Genomic DNA, 6,585 nt, shown 5'->3' with positions numbered 1-6,585 from the left:
GCCCATCCTATGCTCTGGGTCTGTCTCTATTAACACCTCTCTTCCACTCCACTTTCATACTTAAATCTATATTAAAATGCCTTCATTCAACCTTAACTCTACTTCATAAGGATTGTTCCTGAAATGCTTTTCGGCACTGAAATAGTGAGTCTTGGTTTAGCTTTAGTTGAAGGCCCTAAATGTTAGGACTACTTCTCAGGTGATGGCTGATAGCCTAGGGGCTAGGCCTCCTGCCTCTACCACACACAACACTGACAGCTGGATCGCCTCATCCTTTCTCTAGCTTCCTCCTCGTCCCTGGGTTTTCTGTTTTCTCAGCCCAGATGAGAGAAGCAGAACCAGTATTGTCTCCCAGCCCAGCCAGAGGCTGAGGGAAAGTGCCGCAGTATTATGACTCAACTCTGCACATTCACCCCCACAAACAGGAATTATTGCCTCACTACAGGTAAATCCAAAAGCTTAACAAAGTAGTTAGGAAGAATGTCCGTAACTCTCCAAAGATTGTTTTTGTACTCAGCAACCACTTACCTCGTTTCTACTACGTACTGAGTAGACATTCAGCTTGAGGGTGACTGAGGGGTCTAGGAGGACTTAGTGGGAGGAGTGGGATTGAATACAGTCAAACTACGCTGCATTTATGTATGAAATTCTCAAATTATTAATAAAAATGCTATGTCGGAAAAAAAAAACCTCACAAGCTTGTTGAATGAAAAACAAATGGTTTCTAATTCCCTAATAATTACTGCTGTCCTTCCCAGGGCAATGCAGCTACTAGCAATAAGAAATGACTTCCGCTTCTCACCCTTCACTTAGCCGAGTCTGGACAAGCTGAGCATCTGGTTTGAGAGAAACCTAACCATAGAAAGGAGAACCCAGGGGCTGGAGAGAGATCCTGAGTTCAAGTCCCAGCAACCACAGGGTGGCTCACAACCACCTGTAATGAGATCTGGCGCCCTCTTCTGGCATGCGGGCATACATGGAGGCAGAATCTTGTATACATAAGAAATAAATAAATTAATTAATTTTTTAAAAAAGGAAGGAAGGAAGGAAGGAAGGAAGGAAGGAAGGAAGGAAGGAAGGAGAGCTGGGGTCAGACCGAGCCTTGAACAGGAGTAGAGCGTGGCTCCAGCTTCTTTGTCTCAAGGTCAGCCTGCACCGTGGACTGTGTGGACTGCGGCGGCGCTGTAACTCCGCAGCTTAGCCCACCTTCGCTTGGTGCAGCAGCATCGCGCAGAGGTGGGAGCCAAACCCCGCTGCAGCCCAGCTAATTGGCAGCACCTGCAGCGAGGCACGATTAGCATCGTGCTATTAGGTTACTGTTTGCATTGCCGGGTAGCTGATTAGACCTGTCAGATTATGACAGGATGGGCTTCGCTTTTTAGTTTACATACGAATTTAAATGTCACCGTTTTAAAAGCCACACCAAAAAAAAAAAATCTTCAGACATGACAGTGGCTATTTTTGAAGTTTAGTTACAGATCCCATTTGGCAGGGACAGGATTATAGGTCAATCCCTAAGAAACTAGGCAGTGTATTCCTATGAAGAGATACACCTTTTTCGTAGTCACAACAGAGGTCCCCCTCTGCTTGGCCTCGAGGCTCCAATGACAAGTTCTAAAGCTGTTCACACATGATGGTCCGGCCTCACGCTTCATAATATCCACATACCCAGGTGCCCAAGACAGATACGCTGATTTCACAAAACTCACCTTCTGCTCCCATGGAGATGACCCCAAGTCTCCAAGTTGCAGGTTTCCTCCATTAACTACCTGGGCCCTTCACTGTTCCAGACACGGGACACCTCACTGCAATCAGCCTTATGTGATAGTACAACTTTTGGGCATGTACCTGCCGACCACGGCTAATATTTTGTGCTATTATATTTGCCTTCAGATGTCTAAAGGGCACAAAGGATTATGTCTGGGAAGCCTTCAGAGAACAGACCCGGCATGAGGAAGTGTCTGTGTCTTTGTGAGTGTGTGTGTGTGTGTGTGTATTTCTGCCAGTGTGTCTGTGTGTGTATGTGTGTCTGTGTGCATGTTTGTGTGTCTTTGTGAGTATATATGTGTCTGTGTCTCAGTGTCTGTGTGTATGTGTTGTGTGTCTCTGTGAGTGTGTGTTTGTATCCGTATATATATGTTTATGTAACTGTGTGTGAGTGTGTGTGTGGCTGTGTATATGTGGAGACCAGAAGACAACACAGAGAGCTGATTCTCTTCTTCCGCTATGTAGATCCCAGGGATCAGACTCGGGTTGTGACGGGTGGCAGCAAGTGCCTTTACCCACTGAGCCATCTTGTCACCCTGAGAAGGGAACAACTTTTGACGGTCTTTGCAACTAGAATGGGAACTTCCCAAGATAAATGAATTATCTACTTCTCAGGAATATGACAAAACTTGGCACCAAGTATAACCTATAGGGCTTGGACACATTCTCATGACATGCTGACTCTACAAAATTCTTAATTCTATGTAGCCATCTAATAGTATTAAAAGTAAATGCAATTGGAAGTTAATGATGTGAACATTATTATCACTTAATCAAACCACTTTTACAGTGCATTTATTCACCTTGGCTTCTCTGAAACTAATGAAAGAAACTGTGCCCCAATAATAAGGGGCGGACGCTGACTGCCGACCTGGTCCTTCATCACATGTCACTGGTGCCTCCATAACCTTGGATGAGTAATTTCCCTTCTCTGTTCCTGGATGTTCAGATGAAGATGGATACAATTTTACATACGCTGTGCTCATCAATATGGGGGAAAAAAGTATATGGAGAGTTGCTGGAGGTACAAGCAGTCCTAATTAAAATCTGTCTGTCTGTCTGTCTCTCTCTCTCTCTCTCTCTCTCTCTCTCTCTCTCTCACACACACACACACACACAGGGAGAGAACTAGTTTGGATGAAAGGGGCCAATAAGAGTGAAAAAGAAAGAAAGAGAAGGTGACAGGTTGGTGATGAGCAAACACACTGTATACATGTGTGAAATTATGAAAGGACAAGTTAAATTTTCAATTAAGAACAAGATAGTCACAATCCCTGTTCATGAAGCCTGTGATATAGAAGAGCAGGAAAACAAAGCAGAAAACGGATATTTGCACTATGCTGTCTGATTCACAGAAGATCCATGAGGGAAACTGCGCACAGGTCCTGTGCACAGAGGGATCAGCACTGTAAGAGCAAAGACAATACAATGAGAACACAGACGGAAAGTATTTGACACAGAACAGTCAGTCAACAAAACACCCAGTTCATTATTTCCTTGCTCAGAATAAAACACAGAGAAAATTGTGTTGGAAAACTAGGTAAGAAAAACAAATGTTTTCCAAATTATTCTATAGATATGTAGATAAAATGAGGGGGAAAATCAATCCTTCTTAATGCATGGTTAAAAGGAGGAAGCAGAGGAAGAAGGAAAATGAAGGAGGAGAAGAAGAAAGAAGGAAAGAAGGAGGGAGGGAGAAAGGGAGGGAGGGAGGGAAGGGAAAGACAAAAAACAGGAAAAGAATAGAAAACCACGCAAGGATTTTCCCAGAGCCCTGGCTAAAACCTTCTCTGTGGTCTCAGTTTTACACACTGTCATAGTTAGGGATTTTATTGCTTCGAAGAAACACAATGACCACAGCAACTCTTTTTTTAAAGATTTATTTATTTATTATGTATACAGTGTTCTGTCTGCATGTCTGTCTGCAGACCAGAAGAGGGCACCAGATTTCATTATGGATGGTTGTGAGCTGCCAAGTGTTTGCTGGGAGTTGAACTCAGGACCTCTAGAAAAGCAGGCAGTGCGCTTAACTGCTGAGCCATCTCTCCAGCCCAACCACGGCAACTCTTATAAAGGACAACATTTAATTGAAGTGGAGGCTTCCAGTGCAGAGATTCGGTCCATTGTCATCATGGCACAGAGAATGGCAGCTTGCAGGCAGACACGGTGCTGGCTACATCTTGATCAGAAGGCAACAGGAAGTAGACTCAGACACTGGGCCGTATCTCGAGTATAGGAAACCTCAAAATCCACCTTTACAGTGACTTACAACCGCCAACAAGGCTGTAGCTGCTCCAACAAAGCCACACCTCCTAGTGCCACACCCTATGAGCTCATGGGGGCTAATTACATTCAAACTACAACAGGCACAAAAAAAAAAAATGCAGTTGGCCTCAGCTCTCTGACTCCTTTATCTAAAGTCTTGGGAGTTAATGGCTACTTGGGGATAATAAATAAGTCTGTGACCTTGTGTAAGGAAGGGACTCTGAATCTTAAAAGTTCTCACATTCAGTCCAGCAGAAGGTTGGAGAGGGACCGTCTCCTCGGCAACCAAGAGAGAGCAAGCGCATAAGCCCATACCTGTCCCAGGTGTGCTGTGCATCGAAATATAAAAGTATCTCATCTGGGTCTGTAGGCACCAGCAAGAAAGACACACTGGGCCTGGCCTGGGCTTTTGAAAACCTCAAAGCCTACCTCCACTGACACCCTTCTCCAACAAGGACACATCTCCTAAGCTTTTCAAATAGTGTCACTCCCTGGTAACCACACCTGGTAATCTATGAGGCTCTGGGGACACTCCCATTCAAGCCCTACATATGTCATTGTGATTAACACTTTCGTCTCCAACATTCTAGAACAAAGTGTTGACAGATAAATATCAAGCAAACAAGATCTCCCAACCCCAGCCTGTAAAATACGATGGTCAACAGAACTGGGGGCAAAAGTCAGCAGAAATAAAAGCAGGCCCTCATTTTTATGCCATCTTGGCGCCTGTGGAGGCCTGCTGGGAACAGGACTTCGAAAGGACAGTATGTCTGGAAGGCTGTGGTGCAAGGCCACTTTTGCTAGCTATAAGCGAGGTCTCCGGAACCAGAGAGAGCACACAGCTCTTCTTATAATTGAAGGTGTTTATGCCCGAGATGAAACTGAATTCTACTGGGCAAGAGATGCGCCTATGTGTATAAAGCAAAGAACAACACAGTGACACCTGGAGGCAAACCAAACAAAACCAGAGTGATCTGGGGGAAAGTAACCCAGGGCCCATGGAAACCGCGGCATGGTCCGCGCCAAATTCCGAAGCAACCTTCCTGCAAAAGCCATTGGACACAGAATCCGTGTGATGCTGTACCCATCCCGGATTTAGACCAATGAAAAGTAAATAAATAAAAGTGGATTTGTGTTCTTGTTAAAAAAAAAAAAAAGCAGGCCCTCAAGGACTTCACCTATTGGAATATCCCGCTTAAAGAAAAAAAGAATGCATTAAAAAAAGAAACACACACCATGAATTAGAAAGAACACAGAAGGGTATATAGGAAGGTTTGGAGAGAGCAACGGGAAGAGGAAGATGAAGCAATTATATTATAACCTCAAAAGTAAAAGAAACATATTTATAAAGAGGAAATAGACAGTGGCTCCAAAGTGAAACATTTGGAAATGATTTTACTAGTAATGGAGTAGAACACATATACACAGGCACACACACATAAACAAACGCACACACACACGCACACACACACACATGTATACACACATGCATGCACACTCACACATACATACACACATACACACACATGCACGCATGCACACACATGCACATACAGCACTTGCGCACACACGCAAACACGTGCGCACACACACATCACTCGCACGCACACACACTCATACACACACACACACGTACGCCACTGAAAATAAAATTGAAACTGAAATCACGAGCAAAGACAATGGACTTTTGAAATTAGTCATTTCCAAACTGGATCTTACAGATCGAAATTTAGATGCTAAAATTCTTAGTGAAATTAGGGATTGAAAAGCAAACTGTTAGACTAGTCCTCCTCTAAGAACTAAAGAATCTTTGCCCTTTAACACAACAGGCTAAGGTGTCCAAAATCTTGGGCCTTTTTGAGAATTACTTCATTAGCAATGAAACAGCTGCCATTTTACAGCTGTCAATAAGATCACCTAGGTAGACACAAGGCCCTGAGAGCTGTTTATGCTTAGACAATATGGCACCAACTTAGGTATATCCTGTGGGAGTCAGATGAGACCTGGCTGACTCTGGGGACCAGGGGGCTATGAATCAGCATGAAATTGCTGACACTGGGTGTCCAGGGATCCCCCAAGGTAAACAGTGATATAACTGTCCCTAGCAGAATGTCACGTTTATGTGGGTTCTGAATAAATACAGCCTTGGGGCCAGAGACCTGAACCTTTGCCATCAGCAGTCTGCTTGCATGTCTATCTTTAGGGCTGTGTGCTTCTTCCTCCACGCAGTCAGTGTGCCAGTTTGCTTATGTGCCTACACTTGCCTGTGTTTGGTTCTGTGTCCCTGTGTGCCTGAATGCCTGCCTGTCTTAGCTGCTTTTGCCTGGAGTAAATAAGGAATGCCCCAGCCTCCGGTGACCCTCCCCCTTGCCCGACACTGGAGCAAGGACTTCACATACGTTCTGTAAAGAGTTTCTGTTACAGGAAAATTAGAGTGGAAGTCTAATTTCTGTCCTTAATGACACTGTACCACAGACGAGGTAAGTTGTCAAGAAAGACTAATTGGGCTCACAGTTGATTCAGCCTCAGGGAGCCCCATCTGGTAATGGGTAT

The 6,585-nt window shown here is 44.4% G+C and overlaps 1 pseudogene; it reads left to right on the top strand.

Annotated features, from left to right (window-relative positions):
- Window positions 1-4,798: 4,798 nt before the first annotated feature.
- On the top strand, window positions 4,799-5,131 carry LOC126493902 (60S ribosomal protein L35a-like; annotated as a pseudogene).
- The last annotated feature ends 1,454 nt before the right edge of the window (window positions 5,132-6,585 follow it).

Source organism: Alexandromys fortis, unplaced genomic scaffold (assembly GCF_014885135.2).
Source record: "Alexandromys fortis isolate MF-2015 unplaced genomic scaffold, M_Fortis_MF-2015_v1.1 scaffold_28, whole genome shotgun sequence".
NCBI classification, from domain to species: Eukaryota; Metazoa; Chordata; class Mammalia; order Rodentia; family Cricetidae; genus Alexandromys; species Alexandromys fortis.
The sequence above is the reverse complement of the archived record's forward strand: the minus strand, read 5'-3'. Positions and strand labels throughout refer to the sequence as shown.